Below are 15,462 nucleotides of genomic sequence, written 5' to 3'. Positions count from 1 at the left end.
CTTTCCAGTCCCATCCTGGATTTAATTCTATTTTCCAAAGACTCCTTTTTTTACCTTGCTGCTTCCACTTACCTATTCTGCAATAAATCCCTTGGCACCAGGTGAATTTTAATTCTTTCTTTGACAGCTCATCTACTCAGGAATCATTTCACAGCTTTTAACACTGCCTCTTTGTTTCACTCCCTATTCCTCACACCAGCTCCTCAAACAATCTGTCCTAGACTCATCACCCCCTTGGCAACTTCCATGAAGCAAGAACCAAAGACATTAACCCAGGTTTCCAGCAATACCAACCTTATCTCTGCCATTAACATATTTATTTTACCTCTTGGCCCCTGCTCCTCACTGCTGAGGATCTCTGCTCCTAAGGCTGCTCACTTACTCCCTGCTGCTTGCTTTGAGTATTTCCTTTGCTGTGTTAATACCCTTTTTCTACCTGAGTTCCCTATCAGGTTCTTACACAGGTTTAGCTTCTACCTCTGTGTACCTTTTCTGTTCTGCTTCCCATTTTTAATTCTCTCTAAGCTGCTTTCTCCTCTCACAAATCACCTTGTGAAAGCTCCTACACCTCTCTTTCCTTACCCATCTTTTCTCTCCTGTGGCCTCCTGTCCAAAGAGCAGCTCCTGGGGCTCTGATGGCCACCAGCAGAGCAAAGAAATTCTTTGGACACATATCTGGAGAGGTGGGATTTACAGAGTCCTTGTGATTTATTGTACCTGACAGCAGTGGGACCAAGCAGGCCAGACTTGTCCTGGGGAATTCCAGCTACACTGAGATCTTGGCACCTTACTGGGAAGCAGAGAAGATAAAGCTGCCCACTCCATTCAAGTTTATTAAGCAAGAGGAACAATTAACATTCAGAGAGGTTTTAATCTTATGTTTGTGGGTTAAAAAGGGATAAGAATGGGGAAACTGGCTTCCCAGGGGGTCTGTGGACAGCCCATCTCTGACAGGGCTTTCTGGGGGATGTTGTAGGGGGGTCTGAAGGAGAGGCAAATGCTCTTTGTGGAGTCTCCAGCGTTTTTGCAAGGAAAGCTGAAGTGAAAAATTCCCTCAGGAGGGGCTGGGGAGAGAAAGGGATTTACAAAGTCCTTGTGATTTATTGTACCTGACAGCAGTGGGACCAGGCAGGCCAGACTTGTCCTGGGAAATTCCAGCTACACTGAGATCTTGGCACCTTACTGGGAAGCAGAGAAGATAAAGTGCCCACCTTCATCCCTCCATTCAAGTTTATTAAGCAAGAGGAACAATTAACATTATGAGAGGTTTTAATCCTATGTTTGTGGGTTAAAAAGGGATGAGAATGGGGAAACTGGCTTCCCAGGGGGTCTGTGGACAGCCCATCTCTGACAGGGCTTTCTGGGGGATGTTGTAGGGGGGTCTGAAGGAGAGGCAAATGCTCTTTGTGGAGCCTCCAGTGTTTTTGCAAGGAAAGCTGAAGTGAAAAATTCCCTCAGGAGGGGCTGGGGAGAGAAAGGGATTTACAAAGTCCTTGTGATTTATTGTACCTGACAGCAGTGGGCCCAGGCAGGCCAGACTTGTCCTGGGGAATTCCAGCTACACTGAGATCTTGGCACCTTATTGGGAAGCAGAGAAGACAAAGTGCCCATCTTCATCCTTCCATTCAAGTTTATTAAGCAAGAGGATCAATTAACATTCAGAGAGGTTTGTGGGTTAAAAAGGGATAAGAATGGGGAAACTGGCTTCCCAGGGGGTCTGTGGACAGCCCATCTCTGACAGGGCTTTCTGGGGGATGTTGTAGGGGGGTCTGAAGGAAAGGCAAATGCTCTTTGTGGAGTCTCCAGTGTTTTTGCAAGGAAAGCTGAAGTGAAAAATTCCCTCAGGAGGGGCTGGGGAGAGAAAGGCAGGAGCTGTTTAGCTCCATCTTGTGCAATGCTAGCACTACATTCACCTATGCAATAAAGTTTTTGGGTTTATGCTGCCTTACTAGAGGTTTCCTCCTCAGCTTCAATCTGCTGTGCAGGCCTGGCCCCTTCATCTGTTAATATAAAAAGTGATACACTGAGCAGATCAACAGATCTGTGGCTTTCATCTTTAATTACCTTCTATTTCCCTTGGCATTATTTCCTGTATTTTCTCCTGTTAGGGAGCTTTCTGTTTAAAATAAAACCTGATGCCAGCCTGCCAGGAGAGAAGCCAAACAAATTCATAAAATCTCAGGCCTCCTGTTGAATGGATTCCAATGCTATTCAGCTCCTGCAATCTGGATCACCACCACCACACTCTGAAGACCAGCAGGTAGCTTTTCACCATTTTTGACAAGCCAGAATTTGGGAGAAAACTTGGCTCCTGGTAGAATGAGAAGTTATTTTTGAGTCAACTCAGAGCTTCCCCACATTTCATATTTGACAAATTTAGGGCAAGTAAAAATGTGGCAGAGTGTTATTTTTGTGCCTTGGTTAGACCTGGTGGATGGGGTCTTCTCCCACATCTGGCTCAGGTCACCTCTGCAAGTACAATCAGCTGTCTGATTTCATCTTTCTTGATCTTGAATCTTCACAAAACTATTAATCTTAATAATCTTACTATTAATCTTAATAATCTTAAGTGCTGCTGGAGGGCAGTTCAATGCACTGTGAAAAAAAGGGGACAGACAAAGCTTTTACTGACTGAAAGGGGCTGCCTGGGAAAGGAGAACTGCCCAGCCTTAGGGACAGAGAATGGAGACTGAATGGAGGAAGAAATACAGAGAGAGGAAAAAAAAATCTACATCAGTGGAAAATGTGACCTTTTCTTGGTTTGGTTCCCCCCACCTCCCCACCCCTGTGTTTTAGATCTATGGCAAGAGCCCTGTACTTGGGTTAGTAAGATCTTGTAAGAGTAGCAATGTTTGGAGATACCTCTTGGTTGCTTTTTTTTCCTTTCCTCTTTTCTTTCTGTTTTATATTTGCACATATCTGAGCAACTAAAGCTCCATGAGGCATCCTTAGGATAACTGACTTAAAGACAGACTTAGGTGTGGAGGTGTGGAGAGGTGAGAGCCTGTGGCAGTGGGGACAAAGGGATGGTGGGGACACTGACCTGCTAACCTCTCCCCTGCTCAAAGGGCAATAAAACACAGGAACCAAGTCTCAAGAAAAAAAAGAAAAAAAAAAAAAAAAAGACCCTTCTATTCTCTCACTCCCATCTGTTGCTTCTTTATCTTCCCTTTTCTCTGGTGCTGGTGCTGGCAGACACAGTGGGATGGCCAGAAATTCATCTTCACACATTAAAATGTTTTCTCAAAGTGAAATCTGTGACTTGAAAACCAACCTGCCTTCAAAAAAAAAAAAAAACCAAAAAACCCCAATCCCACAAACCCTGGAGGTTTTCACAGTTGCTTGATATATTTTTCCAATGCTCACTCACCCACCATTCCTCTCTCCCTGTCTCTCTAACAAAAAGGAGGCCTGTCAGTAGCTAGGATATAATGAATGGGTCTGTGTAAGAAAAAAACCTGGTCCTCTGACAAGCAGGAATCTCTCCTTAACTGGGAGCCTTTTCTGCATCACAGATTTTGCACTGATTTATAGACAGCAAAAAGTCAGGTTTAATTTTCAGGATTGTTTAAATTTTAGTTGATTTCTTCCTTGAAGTGCTTGAGTGTTTGTTCTGTGACCCTGAAGCAGTTGTGTTCCTCGACTTGGACTTCTACTTTTTGTTTTAGCTGCCACTATTGGGGCACCATGATTTGATTTTCTCTTTCTGTGCTGCTGGTTTTCAGCCTCCTGAGTTGCTTAAGGTATCTGCTGAATGGTTAAGATTTTCCATCTTATTGACAGTGATCACAAAAGAGTTTTTCCAGAGTTTTTTCCACACTTGCTGTGACTATAGGCTTTTTTTTTTCACTGTTTTTTCTTTAAGCATTTGCATATGTGTGTCATGCCCTAATAATTTTTGAACTACTTGGATAATTTCAGTGAAATCTGGCAAAGAGAGAGCATTTTCAAGCATATCAAATTCCTATTAGTTTAATGAAAATAGAGTAGCCAGAACCTATTAGTCCTGTTATTGAGGAAGAGTGAATTAAATCAAGTGAGAGATTATAGAAGCCTTGTGACTTCAGAAAAAAATATTATACAGATCCATAGGAAATGAAGCTAATCACTGAGCCACCCACTTTTCTCATCACAGATGTTGCATCTCATGTTTGACACAAAACTATTACCTGCCAAGTAGGATATAGAAAATGTAGGCAAAAAAGAGAATTTTTTTCTCCTCCAGACTCTGCAACATCCAACCACTGGACACTACAATATCTGCAATAAAGTGGGTACAGCTGGAAAAAAGGTCAATTTCAGCTTCTTTCACATACTGGCCACCTTCCCTGGCAGGATTTATTGTACCAAGTGCATTAAACCAGCAATAATACCACCTCTCACACTGCTTTTTAACCAACTTTTCCCAACAGGTTTTATTTTCCCATACACAAATCCCTTATTCACCTGCCTACAGGCTCCCACTTCATTATTAGCATGCAATTAGGAGGCAGATACTGAGGAAGAGTTGAAAAAGGTTGGGTTATGTGCTCAGGATTGCCTTGGATCTTCCAGGTACATCCTTGTTTTAGGCTGCCTGATGGCAAGCCAGCCCTTCCTTGGCACTTAGTTGGAGTTTCAATGTCCAGGGACTGCCTAATTGGTATCTAGCTGCAAGCAGATGCCATCATTAAAAAAAAAAAATACAGATATTTTCCTGTATAACTCTGCTTTCACTAGCATGGAATGCCTGAAAAGCAGTTTTTAAAAATACAGCTGATATAATCAAAACTTCAACCTGTACATTTTTGTGTTCACTTCCCATTCGAGTGAGATTCTTCTGGGTTAATGGGAGTGATCCTAAATTTGAAGGCAATTCTTCACATTTAGCTTGGTTCCATCACCTCCCATTTCTCAGTTTCATCCTGAGCACAAAAATGTGTGCACAGAAAAAATGTGTGCACAGAAAAAATGTGTGCACAGATGCCCTGCTTCCTGTCCTCCTTTAAAGAGAGATGGATGTATGTTTTTTCAAGAAGTAGATATATTTATTTTTTTTACTTTTTTATTTTTACTTGTGCAGCACATAGTAGTTTTCTGCCCTAGGAGCACAACTGGACACCAGGATGTACCATGGAGGCTGAGGCTCTGTGTTTAAAGTAGGAAGGTGGTGGAGAGCTGGGGAATTTGGCAGGTGAGGAATGTTTTAAGTGTAGGAAGAAGCACTAAAGAAGTTGCAGGGGTAGGAGATGAACAAAGCAATTTAAAAGGTGGATTGGAAAAAAAAAAAAGAAAAGAAAAAAAGAAGAAAAAAAGACAAACTGGAAGGAAGGAGAGGAGAAATGAAGATGTGGGTGAATTTGATTAGGGTTATGGAGGAAATTGTCCAGAGATTTTTGCCAGAAAACCCCCTGAGTGATACCAAGTGCTGAATTTTCTGCTTTTTGACAGAAATGAGCTGCTTGCTGTGCTGCTTGGGTTAAGGGGAGGCTGGTGCCCTCTGACAGAGCTGGAGGTTTCAGTTTAGGTTGAGAGGTCCCAGTTTGGAAAGCAGAGGAGAAACCAAGCTGGGAGAGCCACTTTCAGGTGGACATTGCATTCCATCCCTGCTAACATCAGAGCTCTGAAACAGTTCCTTCTGGTTATTTTAGCTGGGATTTGGTTTAACTGCATCAGAATAGTCCCTTATTTGGAGGGCTGTGAAGGATGGCAACAAAAAGAATAAAGAGTTGAAGATATTATTCCTTTACTGATGTCTTTTCCTTGTCATCAGTGCTTTTAATCCTTCCTATTTTAATTTCCTGTTGCACCTGTTAAACTCTGCCACCTCCCAAAGGAGACATGAATTTTATGAGCCTACCCAAAGAAAAACCCTGAGGTGGCTGCATAATGCTGCACAAAACTCTTGTGACAGATGCAGGAACAGAGATACTCAGCATCCAGCCCAACTCGGGGACCCAGTTGTTATTTCCCAATTTGTGTGTACATAAAGCAGAGGCTTTAAAGATGTCTGAACTGAAAAAAAAACTTAAAAGTCAGTAAAAGTCATTAAAAATGTTTGCAGTGCAGAGCATTGCCTAGGCACAACTTTTTAAGCAGATGTACTGAGCATCATTAGGCCCGGGTTATGATGAGCTGCAGACATTTCAACTTTTAAAAATAAAAACATCATGGCTTATTTTTATGCAAATTACAACAATGCTGAGTAACTTCCAGGACCATCAAGGGCTTCTGCTTGCAAATGGGAACATCTGTGAAACTAAATTGACAGGACTGGGGTTTTTGTAGGTTGTTTTTGTGTTGGTTTATTGTGGGTTTTTTCCTTGGTTTTGTTGTCTGCTTTTTTTTAACTTGTTCCACTTCTATTATGAGGCAGCAAAAACTAAAACCAAAAAGGTGAAACAGGTGAAAAACTGAGGAGGCAGCTGCACTGTGAATATCTGCAGCATGCAGAGTCCAGCTAGCCAAAGGTCCCAATATTTTGAATAAGAGATGCTGAAAAAAGTTAACAAAGGCTGAGTGGCTTGAATGTTTTTTCATCCAGTTCCTCTCTTTTCTGAACTGGGCTTCTTCAGAGTCTTGTTTTTCTCAAGAGATTTTCCTCTCTTTGTTCACATGTGTCATTCAGATGAAGTCAGGCCACTGGCAAGCAGTATAAGGTTAAGAATTTTAAGGGAAAATTGGAAATATTCTAAAGAAGATATTTTTATGCCATACAAGTATCCTACATTTTCAATTCTGGTCTCTGATGATGTGAAAAAGCAAAGAGGCAGCCACTGAAGACAAATGTATTTTAAACTCTGAGTGGTTCATGCTGTCCTCTCTATTTTGTGGCTCAGATCAATTTGTGTTTTATCTTGCTGGTTATTTTAATCTCAGATTGGCTCTGTCTGCATTTTTTGTGCTGTGTTTTTTTTATTGGCACATTTTTAGTGAATGGCAAAAAGGATGAAGAATCCTCAACAACAACTGGAACTTTTTTTAAATTATTTTTTTGATTTTTGACTGCAATATCCACCATGAGGGAGTTTTCCCTGATTTGGAGACCATGAGAAAAAAAGCACATTTTCAATATTTTAGGCTCAGAGCTGGTTTTGATGTTGAGAAATTCAGCTTATATATTTCTTTTTCTTTACTGCACAGAGACATGCTTTGTGCTGATGAGGTTTGGGAGTCAGTTTCACTCTGTGTCTCAAACCAAGAGGCTGAATTTTCAGTCTGGTTTGTGCCTGTTTTCTTGTCAGTGCCATTAGAAACTTAATCCTGACAGAATATTTTGGAAATTTGAGGAAATGCTCAGGAGTGAGGGCTCCTCCTGAGAACACTGGTCCATCCCCAGCAGAACAAAACACACCTTGGTAAAATCTTTCTTTATTCTTCTTTATCATCAGAAGAATGATATTTTTCCTGATGATGAGTAACCTACACTTGTCTTTGTTCAATACAGTTCTCTTAATCACTCAAGTTTTGTCATTTCCAGAAACTGACATTTTTTTTAACCTAAAAACATTGTCTTAATTCTCCAGTATGGGAAATGATTGCTGTTAGCTTTCTCCTAACACAGATTTGGTCAAACTGATGAAGCCCATGGCATTTATTCAGTGTTTTTCTCTTAGACATCCTCTCAGAAGTCCAGAAATCAGCAGTTTAAACAACTTCTGTCTGGATCATCAGCTGAAACAGATATCAGTGGAACACATTCCTCTGTGAATTTGTCTAATTTTCCTTTTCGGAGACATTTTTACCTTTTATCATTTTTATAACAAGTTGTAGAGTTCTGCATGGGGCATGAAAGAGTTTGCTCTTTTATTTCTTCCACACCTCTTTACTTTTACTGCCTTTACTTTGATGCCATGAAAACTTGTGGTGGATGTCTTCTTTTTTTTACTTTATTTTGCTTTCAATATTTAGAATTCTCAGAACATCTGAAGAGCAGCAGAATATCCAACCCCTTTTTTACTTTTTTACTTCTGGACAGTGAATAAATAAGCACTACATGTGTTATTTTTAAATTTACCTTCTCTGGGTGAATGCTGAATATTAGACATGGTAATTTTAATCCAAGTCATGTATCTTTGGTAATCTGAGCTGTAGGAAGAAGTACAGATATTAACTACTATTTATTGGTTGTAATGGAAATTGAATTATCAGAATTCATGAATCCAAAGAATAAAATCCTCTTTCTAAACCCATGGAACATTGGGCACCACTTAACATTTTTCAAAGTGGTGGATGAGAACCTGAGTAGCTCATGGAATTTCTCCCACTTTCTTTGGCTGCATCATCATTTTTTTCAGCTGTTAATTTAAGATCAAGATTATTTGTATCATGAAGTGAAGACTGGGCCTGGCTTCAGGACTTCATTTTTATTATATGTAAAAAGCCACCACTCAAAATCAATGACCAGACAACTTACTAAAAATAAAAAATAATGTATCCTAATTCTGGAAGGAGCTGAAGTATATTGCACAAAAGCAAATAATTATTTAGCTTCTGACTATTTGCTTGGATGAAAAGAATTCTGCACTTGTTAATCACATAATCACTTTCTAGTTGTGAATGCCTGGTTTACATTGGTCTTGCATTGAAGAGTGCTGAATGATTGATAATTTTTATGTTTTTTTTTGATTGGAGTCATCAGGGTAAATTGTTACTGTATCAAACTCATCACTTTTTTGGTTTTAATGAATTTTTGGCTTATATTTTAAATGGTACAAGCTTTTCATGGTGGTTCTGTTGTTTCTCTTTCTATAAGAAACAGTGAGGAATTATTAGAAAACTGAAGGCAGAGAGGTCTGGATTTTTCTCTGACTACAAACCAGGACAGTAACAACCACTTCATCCTTTAGACACAACCCTTAGCTAGATATTCATTACTACACTGATCTTTATTCAATTATTTTTCCTTTCTTATAAAAGGGGACTCTTGGATAAGAAAGCACCAAGAATATTTTGAAATGTGAGTAGTGCTTTGGCCCTTCAAATCCTTCTGGACTGCTGGGACATTCCTGTCTGCAAGTGAAAGCAGAAATATGCAATATTAACCTCACATTAACACTTACAGGATTCTACTGGGCTTGCTGAATAAGTAGTAAACACCTCTGAAAGTCACAAACATTGGAGTGATTGGGTCAAATTATTAGGTAGTGGATATTAGCTATCAGATCCTTCACAGAAAATAAATTCAGATGGAAGAAGTAGAGCAAGAAATTACCAAAGATTCACCACTGAAGGTACTGGTGGTAGTTCTAGTTTCTTTTCATTTCAAATTCACCTTGAAATGAATGTAACATTGGCTTATTTTCCCTAAGAAACAGGCAAACACAGGGTATAAAGATGTCCTGATGCTGAATACCATGTTCCTGTCTTCCTTCACCTATCAGTTCCAGGGTGAAGTCAGACAGCCCCTGCCAGCTTCTTCCATTGCTTTGCAAGCAACTGATGAAAATATTGTACTAAAAAACCCAAACCAAAATTAGAAGGAAGCACAGAACACTGGTGCACACCCAGAGGATCTTCAGCTGAACCAGTGTTATTTAATGGCATATTATTGTAGCTGATATCTCCAAAGAGAATTAACATTAAAAATGCATCAAGTACTATATAACCCAGCAATAAACTGACGTCTCCATAAAGAGCACTAAGAAACCTTCTGAAATAAAAGTGTTTCTTTGAATAAAATATAAGAAACTATAAACAGACAACAATCCTGATGTATTTACTGATAAATACATGGCTATCTGCAGGTATGGATGTGGATACACACACCCAAGGAGGTGTTTGCCTGGATTACAGGAAGCTTGGTGCAGTTTTCTGTGCCCACCAAAGCAGCTTTTGTCCCTTTTTGGTATCTGTGTCTTTTACTGAGCCTTGGGAGAGGAATAAATTGAATTAGCACTGAAAGGGTTACTGCAAGGAAGAAAGTGCCTGTTCACTGGGATGATTTTGGTGTTGTGCTTATCACCCTCCTCAGCAGACAACCCACTACTGAATTTCCAGAGCATCCAGCAAATACCAGGAATGAATAAACATTACTGCTTTTTTTCCCCCTGTTCACAAATGTTATGTTGTGCTTTGTTGGGAAAGCTCATAATAGAAACATGTTCTACTGATGTTGAAATTACATTTCTCAAACTGACTCTATTAAGCCCTTTGCTGGAGCAGAGTGGTACAAATGCAACATGATTAAAGTCATGATAAACAAAAAAGAGAACTTGGCTGTATGCAGTATTTATGCACAAGTATTGAACAAGCTGCACACCACAGAAATAAGAATATATTTTTCTTTACAGCTCCACTTCTCACTTTTTTTTTTTTTTTTTTTTTTTTTTTTTTTTTTTTTTTTTTTTTAATGTAGAAAACCACAGACTTGTTTCCCACACAGTAGCTGAAGTACTTGCTTGGCTCCTGGGCTCTGGGAATACAGCTTTTTACATTCTCTTTCTCAAACACTCTGTGAAAAAGGTAAATATTGCTGCTCCTACTTACAAGAGGAATATATTATAAAGTATTCAAGATCCTCTTGAAGTCTAGAGCAGACCAAGACCTGAACTACTTATCAATAAAAATCTTAAGATCTCTGTGGAAATGAACTTTTCTTCCATCCTCCCACTCTGAAGGATGAAAAAGTATGAAAAGTCCCCACATTGTTCTGTGGAAATACTTCAGGAGGACAAATGGGTGGAAAATGTGACAGGAGACCATTTAGAAGGTACAAATCACTGTAATGAAGTTGGTCACTGACTTCATTACTAACCAAGGAGATGGTTTCTTGCCTCCTCCCTGTTAGCTGAGGTCTCTTCTCCTTACACCATGGGGACAATGACAAGCAAGGGCACTTCAGACATGACCTGAACATTCAGTCCCAGCTGAATCCTCCAGGCCCTGAGCATTTGGGATGGGCACCTGCCAAGATTTCCTTAAGGAAAGAGCTCAATCCTGTCACTGTTTGTGCCCTCCTGACCACTGCTCTCACTCTGCTCCCCTTGAGCATCTCCTCCAGGTGGGTAATTCCCTCCTGCATCCTGCAATTTATCTGCAATTTATATTTACCATTTCCTGACCAAATCCTGACCAGTTAGACACCCATGGGCAGAGCAATGCAGCTGTTTGGCTTTTCTAAAGATTTTTTACAAGGTGAGATGTTCAGACACCCCATTGCCCCAAGGACTGATGCCCCAGAGAGCTTGTGGAAAACATTTTTGGTTAGAACAGGGACAGGAGCTCAGTTAGAGGTTGGTTTTCTTTTTTTTTTTTTCTGCTTCAGACTGAATAGCTGTGGGGAACTAGGGGGGAAGTGATAATTTTAGAGGAGAAATGGAGGATGTTACCTTGATTAATTGCTAACATGCCTTTGGCTCCCAGAGATAGGGAAAAAACCTCTGTTTGTGCAGATGGTTCAATCTGCAGAATATATTAATAGGTGAGGAAGATATCCTGTGTTTGTCTTGTATGTTATACTTTAAAATGTAGGGCAGTCTCATTCCCTCTCAAATGCCTGGAGAATCAGCAACATGCTCTAGAATGTATTAATGTTACAGGAGGAGGAATGGACCAAGCAGAAAGAGAAGGGAAACATCAGAGCTGCCTAAAACCATTTGCTGGGACACTTCTATCTCACAGTGCTTTGGCTCAAGCAGTGTACAGGCATTCAAAGCCACTGAAGAATATAATCCAAAAGTAATTTTCTAACAAGTTTTGCTGGTTTTCTAGTGCATTTTAAGTTGACTTTTTACCTCATAGAATTTCTTACTAATGACCATACTGTGCACAACCCTCTCTCAGGCTCTCAGGGCATGGCCTGGGTACCAATGACCCTAAGATCTTCACTTGTTTTGACACCTTTTAGTTCAGCTATTTCTTATTTCACTTCTTCAACTGTGACAGTGACCACTTAGAAATCAGTGCAAATGAGGTGAAAAAGAAGCCATTTACACTCTGAGAATGTTCTGTCCTTGCAGACCTACTCCACTCCAAGGGAACATGACTTGGGAAGCCAGCAAAATGTCCCTCCCTGTTGTAGCTAGTTTTGAGTAGGCTGAGAAGAGGCAATGACCACAGCTCCTTTTGCTCTTTGATGTTATACAACAGGTAAATTCTAAGGCAAATGACAATAGAAAGCTGAACCAGAGCAAGTATGTGCACACTGTAGAATCTTGAACTTAAGGACTCTCCTTAGTACTTATTAGATGGGACTGAAGCACTCTCTGTAACTAAGTCTGTTCTAAGCTGGATGCAGGTGTAAGAAATACAACTTATTACCCTAGAAGTACATTGGGACCCTAGAAGTACATTGTCTTCCTAGTAAAGTTGAGAATTTAGGATGGAAATCAAAATACCCAAATATTTTATATGAAAAAGTTGCTATGATTTTATTTCGATTTGATTTTGGTTGGATAAACAGGAAGGAAAGAAGCTCCAGGATCTCTTCAGTATTTCTAGAATAATTTATAGGATCCACAGGGTTGCTTCAGGGTTTGACAATGGTTTTAGGTGTTTTGACCTTTCCAGACCTTAGACTGTGTGAACATATTGCAAATTTGTTACTTCTATTTACTGTCAGGGAGCAACAGACAGCCCAAGTTGGAGCTGTGCAGCTGAGGGAGTGCTCTCTGCTGCCTGAAGGAATTCATGTCAGAGAGAGAAGCTTTTCAAGCTTCCTGTGGGTAGCAGGAATAATCATCATCTGAATTCAGCCTTGGCAAACTCCTGAATCCTGCCCTTTGCCATTAGTAACTTTTCTGGCCTCACACTTCATTTGCCCACTGAGTGCCAAGCAGCAGCATCACTGGGAACATCCTTCTGGGTCCTTTTGAGGGAGCTCATCCTCTGCCATTGCCATTTTCTAACTACTTGTAAATAAATCCTCATCACATTGGGACATCTGAAGGATACTGATGGATGCCAGGCAATGGGTTAAGTAAGCACTGTAGTGATTTCTGGTTCTCTGTAAGAATTACCAGCTCCTTACCCTGCTGGGCTGCAGGACATCAGAACTGCTGAACTGGTTCAAGGTGCTGATACCTCAATATCCATGCAGGTTTCCTGGCACTGTGCTAGCAAAAACATTGGTACAGCTATGGGAACTCATCTGTCTCCACAGAAAGCTTTCTTTTTCAAAATTAGTTTTTTGATCACATGTTCCTTGATCTGCTTCACACCATTAAAGAGAGGAAAGGAGTGACCAAGGTCCTTCTGCCACCAAAGGGAGACACAAGTCACACATCTGCCACTGCCACACAGCCTTGGACAATCTTCCATGAGCACCCTGAGGCTCAGGATATATAAAAGGAGTAAAATGCAATGCAAAATACTCATTTTGTTGAGGAAAGCAGGCACATATCATAGAATCATAGAACCATAGAACTGGCTGGGTTGGAAGGGACCTCAGAGCTCATCAAGTCCAACCCTTGATCCACTCCCGCTGCAGTTCCCAGCCCATGGCACTGAGTGCCACATCCAGGCTCTTTGGAAATATCTCCAGGGATGGAGAATCCACCCCTTCCCTGGGCAGCCCATTCCAATGGCTGAGCACCCTCTCCAGAAAGAAATTCTTTCTAATGTCCAACCTAAACCTCCCCTGGCACAACTTGAGATCTCTTGTGCCCTCTTGTCTTGCTGAGAGTTGCCTGGGAAAAGAGCCCAACCCCCCCCTGGCTCCAACCTCCTTTCAGGGAGTTGGAGAGAGTGATGAGGTCTCCCTTGAGCCTCCTCTTCTCCAGCCTCAACACCCCCAGCTCCCTCAGCCCTTCCTCACAGGACTTGTGCTGGATCCCTTCCCAGCCTCCTTGCTCTTCTCTGGACCTGCTCCAGCACCTCAATCTCCTTCCTGAGCTGAGGGGCCCAGAACTGGACACAGGACTCAAGCTGTGGCCTCCCCAGCTCTCTCAGGCTTTGGTTCCAACCCAGGAGCTGGCTGGCACTGTTCCTGAGCTAAAGGCTGCTGGGGATGAGAGAGGAGGACTGCACCTGAAATCCCACACATCAGCACTCCAAGGTGTCCAAGGAGGAGGTGACGTAGCCCTAAGGAAAGGACATGTCTGTATTAAATGGTCCTGGCTGTGCTCCCTTCCTTCCTGTGAGTGTCAGTGCCAGAAGAAAGATTTATGGATTTGTTGTGTGAAAGTCAAACAATGAGTGCAAGAGACTCAAGCCTTTTTTCCATAGGAATTGTTCTAATGACAATCCCTCATGGCATGGGTGGATTGTATAGGAGCTGGGAATTCAGCATCCTTTTGAAACAATTCAGACATGAGATGACTGATTTTTATCCTGACACAGTTTGGGAAACACAAACACAAGAGTTGTTTTTCTGACAGGCTGCCAAGCCAACTACAAGATTAGAAAAGTTGTTGGTATTTTTTTTTTTAAAGTAAGGATATCTTTTCCATGCTATTCATTATATAGCTTGCTTTTAGATAAGTATCACAGAACACCAGAAAGCAAGAGAGCCAATTATAAGTTAAGGAGAAAAGCAAAATTTTAATGGTGAGTTTAAGATAAAAGATGGTTTATTGTCTCAGAGTGAATAAAGAAAAAGGGAGTTCCAGATAAATAGGGAGGAAAAAAAACCAATGACAAATTAAACAGTGACTTCTGACCTCAGACTCAGGGAAAAGGACAGAGAGAGACTTGAGGAAGGATCTGCATTGGCCAGGCTATGCTGCCTGGTGCTTTTTATTTTAACAATGACCCAAAAAATCTTAGTCCTCATTAGAGATAAGAAGAGATCTATTATTCCATCCATGCTCTGTTTCCTAAAGGTAGCCAGTGGCAGAGGGTGAGCTAAAGCAACAGTTTCTTTATTTCACAAGTACTACAATGGCTGAGCTACTGTATATTTTCATCTCTTTGGCTGCAAGACTTTACTGGAGTGGCAATGCCCTTTCTTCTAATGCTAACACATTTTAAGAGACTATTCTGAGCTTTGATTGAACGTTGGAAAGTGTTTGCACTGAGACCTCTAAGCTGTAAAGCACTGAATATCAAGTTCTCCTTTGGATCTTTTTTTTTTTTTTATTTGAAGTTGTCATGAACATCAAAGATGTTGATGAGTGAGTTCTTCAAACACCTTTTCCTTCCACAGGATGTCATTTATGTAGAAAGTAGGAATATGGACAAGAGAGATTATTTGGTTTTAGATGGCTGAGTTATTTAGCATGGTGGCTGAGACGTGATTTCTTCAGGGTGGTGTTCAGAAAGAAAACTTGGTCTTTAGGGATTAAAATAAACAAGATTTTTTAGGGTTATTGAGTCAGTCCAGGCCTCCAAGAGGGTTTACATTGGGTCACTTGTTCAAAAATCTATTGCTAAGAAGGCTAAAATGTTGTGCTAGTCAGGAAGTAGCAGTCCTGAGCCCTGACTTGTATTTCTCAGGTGTAGCTCTACCCTGGTAACTCTTTAGGGATGAATTCTGGAGGAAATTCTTCTTCCTAGGTATCCTCTCTCTTTAAAGAAAGCCTGGAGTCAGATTTGAGAATTTCT

This window comes from Heliangelus exortis, chromosome 6 (genome assembly GCF_036169615.1).
Source record: "Heliangelus exortis chromosome 6, bHelExo1.hap1, whole genome shotgun sequence".
Classification (NCBI taxonomy): Eukaryota; Metazoa; Chordata; class Aves; order Apodiformes; family Trochilidae; genus Heliangelus; species Heliangelus exortis.
The sequence above is the reverse complement of the archived record's forward strand: the minus strand, read 5'-3'. Positions refer to the sequence as shown.